Raw genomic sequence first — 12,755 nt, 5'->3', positions numbered from 1 at the left:
ACATTTGTGATATGCTTCTTTTTTTTTTTTTTTTGAGAGAGAGTCTCACTCTGTCACCCAGGCCGGAGTGCAATGGCATGGTCTCAGTTCACTGCAACCTCCACCTCCCAGGTTCAGGTGATTCTCCTGCCTCAGCCTCCCGAGTAGCTGGGACTACAGGCGCGTGCCACCACACCTGGCTAATTTTTGTATTTTTAGTAGAGACGGGGTTTCACTAGGTTGGCCAGGCTGGTCTCAAACTCCTGACCTCGTGATCCACCTGCCTCAGCCTCCCAAAGTGCTGGGATTACAGGCATGAGCCACCACGCCCAGCCTATGCTTCTTTATTAATGCATGAAATAACAAGATCTAGTGATGAGTATAATAATTATAATAATTTCAAAAGAGTGGTGAGTATAAATGACATCTAGCGAGATTGTGATGCTTGGTAAAGACTGGGAATCTCTGTTCTAAGCAACTTGTGACCTCGCCGTTCCCTAATTGTTTGGCCTCCCTTGCAGCTAGGGGTGATCATGTGATTTCTTCACCCAACTTTTTCTACATTACATTTAATATTGTTTTTATTTAAAACTATATATCAGGGAGTGATTTGCATTACTAAGAGATTCTAAAGCTCTTCATTGGCTCTGGAGAAAGATGTTACGATTCCCATCTTGCAGAACAAACCAAGGCTCAGAGAGCTTAGTTACTAGCTCAAGTCACACAGCTAGTTCGTAGCAGAGCACATTCTGACGGTACTCAGGGTTTATGACACATTACGTTTATGATAGTAAACACCAGTTTTCAAAGTTGTGAATCTTGTTGGGCTTTCTTTAATGGTTTAGTATTTTAAGCAAATAAAGCATACAACAAAGTTAACCTTCATATCTGTTCTGGGGTGTCTCCATACTTTTTTTTTTTTGCTCTTAGTGATTGAAAGTATGAATAATATGGAATTATCAGCCCACCTAAATGACTGAGTTTTGTATTTGTTTTTGGGTCAACCAAGGGAAAGTGAGAAGGAAGTTAAGCAAGCCAAGAAACTGTTCTCATGCCTTTCTGTGGTTGCTTGTATTCACAGGAATAGGGTCCCTAAATGTCTTCAGTTTTTTATCCTTAGCGTGGTTCCCATTTTAGAAGCTGAGGTCTCAGACTCCCTTCTGCTTACATAAGGGGTGTCAGGCAATGGAGTGTGATTTAAGAAAATTTTTTTTATAAGTCACTTCAATAATACTTCCTGCGGACTGTATGATCTCACGCTGATAATAAAGGGGACAGTGGAAATGTGAGATATATATATGTTTTCCCAACATGCAAAAGTGAGGAAATGAATTTACTTTACATCTGCCTCCATTATCCTGTGCCAGAGGGTCTCAAACGTTGATGCACATAAAAATCATCTGCAGGCCGGGTGCGGTGGCTCACACCTGTAATCCCAGCACTTTGGGAGGCTGAGGCGGGCGGATCACTTGAGGTCAGGAGTTCGTGACCAGCCTGACCAACATGGTGAAACCCCGTCTCTACTAAAAATACAAAAATTAGCCAGGCATGGTAGTGGGTGCCTGCAATCCCAGCTACTCGGGAGGCTGAGGCAGGAGAATCGCTTGAACTTGGGAGGCAGAGGTTGCAGTGAACCGAGATTGCACCACTGCACTCCAGCCTGGGCGTCAGAGTGAGACTACGTCTCAAAAAAAAAAAAAAAAAAAAAAAAAAAATCTGGGGAGCTATTTTAAAATTCACCTTTCTGAGCCTTGTCCCCAGAGTCCCTGATTTGTAGGCACGAGTGGACCTGGGAATCTGTATCCCAGAATCCCAGATGATTCGGATGCTGGTGGTCTATTCACCATGCTGTAAGAAACACCATTCTCACACAAACTTGATGAGTAGGTTTTAAAAATCTGAATTGCAGAGGCGGAGCCGCCACCCTGCCGCGACTTTCAGACTCCGACCATGGCCTCACGCTGGTGGCCGTGGGCGCGCGGCTGCTCCTGGGGGCCGGCGGCGCGGGCCCAGCTCCCCCGGCCTTGCAGGGCCTCCGGGGTCGTGCGCCGCTGCCTGCCGGCGCCCGCGCTCAAGCTCATAGGCGGAAGGGATTTGGCTTGTCTCAGATACCCTATTTTAGTCTTGTGAAACGCTTAACATCTGCCTGTCCAAAAGTATATAGTATATCACGGTTTTATCACACAACCCCGGACAGTAAAACACACAGTGGTGAGAAATATACAGATCACCGATCCTTTCAAATTCGGTTGCAGAGACTTGAAAGGTCTGTATGAGGACATTAGAAAGGAACTGCTCCTATCAACAACAGAACTTCAGGAAATGTCTGAGTACTACTTTGATGGAAAAGGAAAAGCCTTTCGACCAATTATTGGGGTGCTAATGGCCCGAGCATGTAATACTCATCATAACAACTCCCGACCCGATGTCCAGTTTTCACAAGCTGATTGCTGAGAAGGTTCTAGGCGGCGTCTGTTAAAAAGCATTGCTGTCTGTTAATTTGACATGTGCAAGCCAGCCAGCGCGCCATAGCCTTAATTGCAGAAATGATCCACATTGCTAGTCTGGTTCACGATGACGTTATTGACGATGCAAGTTCTCGAAGAGGAAAACACACAGTTAAGATCTGGGGTGAAAAGAAGATACGGTTTTTTGGTTTTTTAAAATCTCTTCCCGAATCACATGCTTTGCTTTTCAGATTTGTCTTATTAAAAAGTAAAATATGCTTGCCCAAAAAACAAAAAAACCCGAATTGCAATTAAGTCCTTGTTTCTGCCGTCCTTATGACGGCCTGGACAATTGTCCTATTACTAAATTTGCCCCTTTCTATAAAACATTGACAGCCCCTAACCTGATTAGCACTCTGTTGGGTCTAAGCTTAAATTGTCTGCCCAAACCAATTTACACCAAAGTAGGAAATAGGTTTAAGTTCTTTTAGGACATTCGGATTAAAAAAATATATATAAAAATATAAATATATATAAATATATATATATCCTAAGGTAAGTATTAGAATACCTCTATTACACTTTTGTTTCTCGTTTGGAGAATTAACATGGGAGCATCGTCTAATTTGATAGCTGGAGGAGTCATGTTCACTTTCCCCATCGGCCTGTTAAACCCCTATCATTCATTCTTGACTCATCCTGTGTCTTTGTGAAGCCTTTCTTGGTAAACCTTTCCACAAGGAAGACCCTTTATGTCATCACAGCCCTTGTGCATGTTTCAATTATAGTACCTATCATCTTGTACTGCGATTGCCTAATTTATTTTTGTATCTGCAGCTCTACATACAGTGCCTGGCAAACAGCAGGCGCTCAATAACTGCGAAATGAACAAGTCCATGTCAAGAGACTAGGCTGGGAGTGTTAAAAATCAATGCTGATTGAGAAACAAAATACGGAAATGTCAAGGGCTGGTCTAAAAATAATCTCTAATAGCACAAAATCCTCCTGAAGGGAACACCTGTCCCACTTTCTCACGTTGCTTTCCAGGTTCTTCCGACACCCCAATTTCCCGCCCGCTCTTCTTTCTCCGGGGGACAGGTCAGGCAGGTATCCCAGCTCGGTGGCTCTGATAGGTCGGCGATGATTTCATTGTTAGGGAACATCCGGGCCTTTCCCCTCCCCGCAACACCTCCCCAGAGCCTGGCCTTCCCAGTTTCCCACTCTCGCGTGCGCCCCACCCGCGGCTGAAGCAAAACAACCGCCTCTCCCCTGCCCACTTCTTGTCCTCGTCTGAGCCATCCCTTCCCGTCTCCACGCCGAAGAGAGACGTTTAGATCCTCCAATGAGTGCCTAGGAGGACTTTCTTAGCCAATCAGAAGCCAAGCCCCTGCAATTCCGGGTGGGACCAGGCGTCCACACCTATAGCTGGACTGCTCTTTCGTCCCTTATGGCGCTTCTTTTACGCAAGGCTTAGAGGTCAAATACAGGGGGGCATGGTCCTCACAGAACAGAAAGGATCCGTACAGACTCTCTGGGTTTGACCATTTTCTAGGACCAACCAATCGCTTTCCAGATACTTCCCCTCCTTTTGCGCGTTCATTTGAAAAAAGCCGGCGTGACGGACTTGGAAATTGGCTCAGTGACTGACCCGCAATGAAAGCCAGTGACTGGGGGTTCGGACCACGATTTGGACCAATAAGAAAAGACAATCGCTGGGACCGGGGCTTTGCTAGGAGGAGCGCAGGTGGGCGTTATTTGATTGACGGAGGTCTCTACTTATGGCTGGTAGCGGGATGGTCCCTGACGTTCGGGAGGTAGGACCTAGCGGAGGCGGGGCCGAATAAAGTAAATGGTAATAAAGGGTTGGGTCTCACTTAGTGGGCGGTGTTTGATGGACAGCTGACCTTGCCAATTGAAAGTAGCCACTGATGCCCAATGGGAAATTAGAAACTCAGAGGCGGGGCCGGGTGGGCGGGGTAAACTAAGTACGGAGGTGCCGAGGGAGCAGCACTGGGAGGGGGAGAGGTGATTGACAAGACTCCCAGCAAACCGGGGGCCGTGAGAGGGCGCGCCGCATCCCAGTGGGTGGCAGCTGGAGGCGGGGCTCCCTGAGGGGCGGGGAAGAACTAGGGTGCGGGGAGGGGGTTGCAGAAGGAGCCGAGCGGCTTCTGCTCAATGGCGGAAAAGCCGCCGGTGCTCTGACCGCTTCGTTCCCCTAGCAGTTGCGGGGGACTTTCCTGCCGGCGCGGCTGGAGTCTCTGATTTTCAGGGTTCGGTGGTTGGAAGATGCTCCAGAGAGACGAGGCTGCGGCGGAGGAGGTGGCGGCGGCCGAATCGACAACGGCGCTAGGGTGGAGAGAAGGCGGCAGCGGCGGCGGCGGCGGCGTGAGGGGCCGGGCGGTGTAAACAGCCCCGGAGGCGGCGGAGGCGGTGGTCAAGACCCCGAGGGGGAAGCGGCGGCTGAGTCAGGGTCGCGCCTCCGTTGGAAACTTGGACTGAGTACCGCGGCGGGCGCGAGCGAGGCGCCCTAGACATCTTCTCCCTCCCTTGCCTCAGGTAAGGCCGCCCGGCGCCCCGCCGGAGGGGAAGCGGCTGACCGGCCGCGCCGTCGAGGCCCCGGGCCCTAGGCCGGTTTTCGCGGGGCTGCCGAGCCGCGGCCGGGGCCTCTGTCCTTGCGAATCCTCGCTGCTTTCCCTGCTGCCGCGGAGCCTAGGCAGGGGAACGCTGGGCCTGGCTCTCGGGTAGGCCCCTTCCCCGGCCGCCGCCTCCGCTCGGCTGAGGGCTGGAAGAGGCGCAGGGAGAGAATGGGAGTTTGCTCGAACGCCTGGAAGCCGACTGATTCCCTCTTCCCTCCGCTTCAGTCTGCAAGCATCTCTTTCACACGAAAGCAGTGGGGCTACCCCAAGCCTTGGCGCTTCTCTTCCTGGTGCATGCCCTGTTTGAAAACACTATCTTTTCCCATTCGTTTCCTCATCAGCTTCTGCCCTACTCTGCGCTCCACTTCACTTCCTTGTTAAATCGTCTTTCTGTGCTGTCTATGCGTTCTACCCTCGCCTTCCCTCCTTAGTGGCTTTAAATTGTGTGTTTCTCTTTTCATCGTACCCCGGTATCTCTTGCCTGTCTTCCCTAGCACCATCCGTTTCGGATGTCATTCCTAACAGTGAAGTTCTTAATTGAAACTGCCACTTATTGTCAGTACCCCAAATCTACCGGAGCCCCATTAAGAGTATAGACTGACTAGCCATATGTCGTAGATCAGTTTTTTATAGTTTAAGCCTAACAGCCTTAAAAAAAATTGTATTATTAAACGTAAAGTGTGAAAATAACACCTTAAATAATTTTTTAAATGATGGAGTCAGTGAGTGTTGGAAATAGTTATTTCTTCATTTTTTAAAATTGCATGACCTCTCATGTCAGATTTAGCAGATCTAGGATGTTTGCCCATCTTATTCGGCAAAAAAAAGTGCTTCTTAGGCATTTGATAGCAGCCCAAATTCATCAATATTCAATTTCTTCTAAGAACAACTTGAAAACTTTTTTTAAAAAGAGACGTTAATAACTAGGAAGCTGTTTTGATAGTCACAGTTAAAGAGCTTTTAAAATAGGCTCCACATGTTTAATGTATCAAAATAAAGTTGGCAGGCATGTTGTAAAAGGATTATTTAGGAATTTGAGTAGTCTTAGTGTTATGTAGCTATTTTAGGAAAAACATTCTTTTTCTGTTAACAAACGTTTACAACTACGGTGATGTGAGAATTACTGAGGCTTATTGTGGGATTAACACAGGAACTGTCTTTATTTGAGCTACTGCATGGATGAAGAAGTGGTAAATTGTTCAGAGTAGACAGTGTAAGTCACAGTATGTTCTAGGAGATGGAGAAACATGCCATGGACACTGAATGTTAATAGATGTTATTTCATTTACTTTCTCTGTTGTGCAATAGCAAAGTTTCTATTGTTGGCCTACTTTTAAATGGAGCATTTCTAAGTAAATAGTGAGACAAGTTATTCTAATTATTATGATAGTCTTTTCCAACTGTACAGGCCTTTTAAAAATATAGTTGAAGTAATGGTAATTTTTTAAGGAAATGTTTTTGTAGTTCTGCCAAATGGACAGTTCTAATCGAAATTTTAAAATTAAGTATTTAGAACAGAATATTTTAGTCAACACATTTTCAGGGATAATCTTTATTTTGTGCTTCTTCTCTCAATGCCTTGTCTTTTTTTTTTTTCTTAATGGTTGTGTTTTCGCCTCTTCATTTGTTTTTGCTCTCATAAAGTCATAACAGTTTCTGCAGTGGTTCTTTTTGTTGCTGTATATTAGCACGCAGTAGTATTTTTATTTGAGCTTTCATACTTTAAGATTTCCCCAGTTTCTAGTACATTATCCTCTGGATTTGTTGAAGTGATTGTTCTCTTTGAAGTGACCAGCAGAGCTTTCAACACTGTTTTCTTACACTGAGTATCTGATTTCTGTGAAGACTCTAGGAATAGGTGAAAGGCCTTTCAGTTTAGTCATGTCAGTAAATACTGTTTTATGTTAGTAATTCACCTAATTACTAAATTCCTTAAGATTACATCATCTGAGGGAATAGTGTAGTGTCCAAGTAACTGTGCTTCTAAGAACAGCTGATTCACAGGTTGACAGGGTCAGAAAAAGTGGCTCTTGTTGAAAGTTATCTTTTCTATAACAAAGATTTTTTATGGAATCTTTTGATTAAAATATGATGATGCTGATTATGTCTTGGCAGTCTTGGAAGTGTAGAATTGGCCACAGTATCACTTAGTGATTGTGGTGATTTATTAAAAAGAGGCTATATAGGCCAGGTGCGGTGGCTCATGCCTGTAATCCCAGCACTTTGGGAGGCTGAGGTGGGTGGATCACTTGAGGTCAGGAGTTCATGACCAGCCTGGCCAACATGGTGAAACACCATCTCTACTGCAAATACAAAAATTAGCCGGGCGTGGTGGCGCGTGCTTGTAATCCCAGCTACTCAGGAGGCTGAGGCAGGAGAATCACTTGAACTCAGGTGGTGGAGGTTGCAGTGAGCCGAGATTGTGCCACTGCACTCTAGCCTGGGTGACAGAGTAAGACTCTGTCTCAAAAAAAAAAAAAAAAAAAGCTGTATTTCATGAATATTTTTATATGTAACTATTTTAAAGTATTTTGTGACATTACCTAGCATAGAAAGTAGTTAAGTAGTATAATTCTCTCACTTTTAAAAATGCAACATACAGTATATTTTCTGTGAAATATTTCTTTCACAATTCACTGATTTTAATAAAAATTAGCAAACAAATAACTGATGGCATCAGAATAATAAAAGTTTGTTTAATCCAAAATTATAATAGCAAAATTTATTCAAGTAATAGCATAAAATGTGAAATCATGATTAATGGTAAGATAATTTTTGGGAGTATGATATTCCTGGATTTTCAGTTATTCTTCACATTGTACCTGATTTCTTTTTGTTTTTCTCTTGCTGAATTAATTTCAGAATTGGAATGAAATGGAATACTGCTATTATATTAGCAGCTTTAAAGTTTTATTGTAAAATGTATCTTATATTAGCAGCATTGATGGTTAAGTGTACTGATGTTTCACTATCCTATACTCAAACATTGATGGTAAAATAGAGTTTTGGGAAATATTTAATTTTTGTAGTTTGTAGTTGGCTGTCATAAAATTTGCAGAATGACAGATCTTATCAGCTTCTAGTGGCTGATCTAACAAGAACAGGTGAAGAAAAAGGTACATGAGCTTCATAATCTGTATTTTTTCTTTGTTTTTGTTGGTGCTTACTTAGATCAATACATTGAGTTAAAAAATAGGTTTTCATCTTTTGGACTAATTTAAGTATGCTAAAGCCGTTTTAGAATCTTTGCAAGTAAAATGTTTCTAGGCCGGGCATAGTGGCTCACTCCTGTCCCAACATTTTGAGAGTCTGAGGCAGATGGATTGTTTGAGACCAGCCTGGGCAACATAGCAAGACCCTGTCTCTACAAAAAATAAAGTTAGCTGGGCGTGGTGGTGTGCACCTGTAGTTAGCTGCTTGGGAGGCTGAGGTGGGAGGATCGCTTGAGCCAGGGAGGTCAAAGCTGCAGCGAGCTGTGATTGCACCAGTTTACTCCAGCCTGGATGACAGAGTGAAACCACGCCTCTATTTTTAAAAAAATTCTGATATGATTTAATCTTTGTGTCCATTTGATTTAAGATGATTGACACTTTTGAACATTTCCATCCATATTCCTTTTCTTAAAGACTATCTAGAAGACTAACAAGTGTGGCCAGGTGCGGTGGCTCACGCCCATAATCCCAGCACTTTGGGAAGCCAAGGCGGGCAGATCACTTGAGAACAGCCTGGCCTGGCCAACGTGGTAAAACCCAGTCCATACTAAAAATACAGAAATTAGCCAGGTGTACTGGCCGGCCACAAAAAAGACTAACAGACCAGATACTTGAATCAGCGTTACGATGAAAAGAACCCTTTACTAAATTCTTGATGATGTTACAAAATTTTCCAAAAGCGTAATCTATATAGTGTATTTATTTCTCAGAGTATTTAAAGATTTTGAGATGTAGTTTTTAGTAACATATAAGATCCTAGGAAACATAAATACTGTACGATAACTTACATACTTTTTTTTCTTTTTAGTTTTCTTCATTTCTTTTTTGCCCCTCGAGATCTCACACTTCGTAGTTTTCCTTCAAATTACAGGGTGCTTTATTTCTCCCCTTCGGTTTAACTTTAATAACAACCATAAACACTCTACTTCTGAATTAATGGTAAACCATGACACAGAAGAGTGCTTAAATACATTTTTTTCTTTTTGTTTTACTGTAACTAATCACATCTACAATATCTTGTTATTGCTTGGCATAACATATACCTTTTATAATGATACTCTTTATGGCCAGGCACAGTGGCTCATGCCTGTAATCCCAGTACTTTGGGAGCCCGAGGTTGGTGAATCACTTGAGGTCAGGAGTTCGAGACTAGCCTCGCCAACATGATGAAACCCTGTCTTTACCAAAAAATACAAAAATTAGCCAGGTGTGGTGGCACATGCCTGTAGTCCCAGCTACCCCGGAGGCTGTGGTGGAGAATTGCTTGTACCCCGAGAGGTGGAGGTTGTAGTAAGCCAAGATCACGCCACTGCACTCTAGCCTGGGCGACAGAGTGAGACCCTGTCTCAAAACAAAAATAATAATAATATTCTTTGTAATAACTTGTTTAACCACAAGAACATTGTAGCTTAATCAATTGTAGTATTTTAATTTGTTAGTTCATATATTATACATTTGACATGGTTTATAACATTTAAAACACACTTTACTAATTTAAAACTTGATTTATCACACAGTTTAATATTAACTGGCTACATATAAAATGGATTCAAAGTTTTCTCTTGGAGAGTGTTTAAGTATCATCAATATTCTATTTTTTAGCTTTAAATTGATTCATTTCTTGAAAATTAAAAATCTTAAAGTTCAGAAACATAACACTTCTTGGAAAATTGTTTTGCATCCTTGTGAACAAAAGAAGATCCAGTTAAATCCGATCTCATACTTAGAGGAGACAGACAAACTTTGGAAGCCATCTATTGACTATCAAGGAACTTGTCTTTCTCTTAGAGATGGTACCAATTACTGGTAGTGATATAGGGAGGATAAGACCTGTCTCTAGGATTGCTGTGATTATTGTCTACGTAGAATGTCACTCACTTCAGAATTAGTTGTGAATGAAAAGTACATTTGTGTGCTAGAAATTGGAAAAAACCTTGTCTTTTATAGAAAACTTTTAAAATGAGGTTATGTTATCAGGTAGATTCAAACGTATAATATACAAGAAAATAAAACAAATGAATAAGTGTTGTTTGCCTGAGAAGAAGCAGTTTTGATAAATAATATGTAGAGTAATTTGTAAGAGTTTGAAGGCTCGTGAAGCACTTTTAAGCTTGAGAGTAATGTCAACTGATTTTTAAATCTAATCGCATTTTATTTTCTTGATGTGTAGGTATCAAGAGCACTCCTCGCATTGAAAAGGTATAGTGACTAGATGTTCTTATGAGTAGGAGAATCTAGGAGTGTCAGTATGGGTGTTTAACCTATTTGGGCAGTGTTTTTCTTTTTCCTTGTTCTGACTAAAGCATTTATCTCTGAGGTGGGGAAATGGTATTATCTGTTGAACACAGGTGGCCCTTCTTAGTCCCTTAAAAAGAGGACATGACTGGGCCTGGTGGCTCACACCTGTAATCCTAGCACTTTGGGAGGCCGAGGTGGGCGGATTGCCTGAGCTCAGGAGTTCGAGACCAGCCTGGCAATACGATGAAACCCTGTCTCTACTAAAATACAAAAAATTAGCCAGGTGTGGCGACATGTGCCTGTAATCCTCGCTGAAAGAGGCTGGGCAAGGATCAGACTACACCGGTCGCAGTCAAGAGATCTTTACTGGAGGTATTGAGCAGAGAAGGAAGAGAAGAGAAGAGAGAGAGCTGCTGGTGTGCTGGGTTTTATATCCCTTGGGCCTATGTGGGGCGGGCCCAAGGGAAGGCGGGAGATGCTTCTTTCTGATTGGCCCTCCTTTGGCGGGTTCAGACAGTGCCCGGTCAAGGAGGGGAGAAGAACCTGGAACCAGCGCCATTAAGGTACTCCTGTTACCTAACACTTGCTACTCAGGAGGCTGAGACAGGAGAATCACTTGAACCCAGGAGGTCGAGGTTGCAGTGAGCTGAAATCGCGCCACTGCATTCCAGCCTGGGCAACAGTGAGATTCCGTCTCAAAAAAAAAAAAGGTGGGGGACATAATTAATTCAAAGCACTCCAAATGTTAAGACTATATAGGAGATTTCATTTAGGTTTGGGAGGCTTTCTGCTTTTGTTTACTCTGAGCTACCAACCCACTGAGAAGTAAAGAATTCAGAATAGTCTAATAGTTTTTAGTCTGTAACCCTCCAGCCAATTCATATGTTCACTGAGTGCCTTCCGCGTGCAAAGGCCCCCATTTCATGCTAGTATCTGAACAAAACAGACAAAATCCCAAATCCTTGTCGTTGACAATCTTGCATTCTGCTAACCAACAACTCCCAGTTTACATTACAGCTGAACTCCTTATGTGGCTGGCTTAAAAACTTGAGTGGAAAATTTGGGGTGTGTGTGTTTTGTACACTAAACTTAAAAGCTGTGATTAGAGCTTTACTATTTTTAACAAAAGGAAAGGAAGAGGTTTTCTGTAATTGGATAAAAACTAGACTGAAAAGAGGAAAGGGGAAATATTGTTGTGCCTTAGAGAAAGACATCAGTTTAAGATTTTTTTTTTTTTGAAATGGAGTCTCACTCTGTCGCCCAGGCTGGAGTGCAGTGGCATGATCTCGGCTCACTGCAACCTCCGCCTCCCAGGTTCAAGCAATTCTGCCTCAACCTCCCGAGTAGCTGGGATCACAGGCATGCACCACCACACCTGGCTAATTTTTGTATTTTTAGTAGAGATGGGGTTTCACTATGTTGGTCAGGCTGGTCTCGAACTCCTGACCTTGTGATCCACCTGCCTCGACCTCCCCAAGTGCTGGGATTACAGGCGTGAGCCACCATGCCCTGCCTGGTTTAAGATTAAAAGATGACCCAAAGAGAGAAAAAGAGATCCCTGCATTAGACAGACATGAGGGAAATTTAGGGGCTTCAGGTGTTTCCATTTACTATACAACCTTGGATAGATAAGTTCCTGGAAAGGAGGATGGGAGTAAAGGTGGAACAATAGGAGGAGGGTGAACAGGATTTTTTAAGTCTGATTTAAATAATTGGGATATACCTATAAAATATATGTTGTCATTTATGTTTAAAAAGCTTTCTGTTCTTACGTGAGTGTAGCTGAAGGATTAGTGGTTGACCAATAGTGCCTGGTACTGATTTGTAATGGATACTTTTGTGCTCTTAGCAAAGATGGCTAATGGAGCCAACTTGTCTCTTGGTTTATTGTGCACAACTTGGTCTGTATATTTATCACTGCTTCTCCTTCCATAGCTTTGTTGTATTACTTAACGTCGTGCCTTTGTTTTTTCTGCATATGAGATTGGCATATTGCACTTAGATGTGTGAAGCAGGTGCTTAATTTTTGCTTTCTGTTCTTTCTGTTGCTTTCCTATTGAACCAGTTTGGTAAAGAGGCCTCTTCTTCAGTTTATACAAACATTGCAAACTTAAGCATAAAAGATCTTTCATCTTTTTGTTCTTATTTTAATGCTTGGTGGTCTTGCACTTTCATTTATGAGTCAGTTTCATTTGATCTTCATTACTAAAGTGAATCAAGATTGATTTTTTTAATTTTAAAGC

At 42.9% G+C, this 12,755-nt stretch overlaps 1 protein-coding gene and 1 pseudogene across 6 annotated transcripts in view; both read left to right on the top strand.

Annotated features, from left to right (window-relative positions):
* Positions 1-1,929: 1,929 nt before the first annotated feature.
* Positions 1,930-3,570, top strand: LOC129463034 (all trans-polyprenyl-diphosphate synthase PDSS1-like; annotated as a pseudogene).
* Positions 3,571-4,396: 826 nt separating this feature from the next.
* Positions 4,397-12,755, top strand: part of PPM1B (protein phosphatase, Mg2+/Mn2+ dependent 1B) — a 68,090-nt gene continuing 59,731 nt past the window's right edge. Inside the window, exon 1 of one of the 6 annotated variants that reach the window (XM_055240806.2) lies at positions 4,397-4,982. The gene's annotated coding sequence lies outside the window, so the exon portion shown is untranslated. The remainder of the gene's footprint in view (positions 4,983-12,755) is intronic. The other 5 variants (XM_055240803.2, XM_063618082.1, XM_055240804.2 and 2 more) reach the window with 5 other exon arrangements.

The sequence above is a fragment of the Symphalangus syndactylus genome, chromosome 14 (assembly GCF_028878055.3).
Source record: "Symphalangus syndactylus isolate Jambi chromosome 14, NHGRI_mSymSyn1-v2.1_pri, whole genome shotgun sequence".
In the NCBI taxonomy this organism is placed as follows: domain Eukaryota; kingdom Metazoa; phylum Chordata; class Mammalia; order Primates; family Hylobatidae; genus Symphalangus; species Symphalangus syndactylus.
This window is presented reverse-complemented; position numbering and strand designations above follow the sequence as displayed.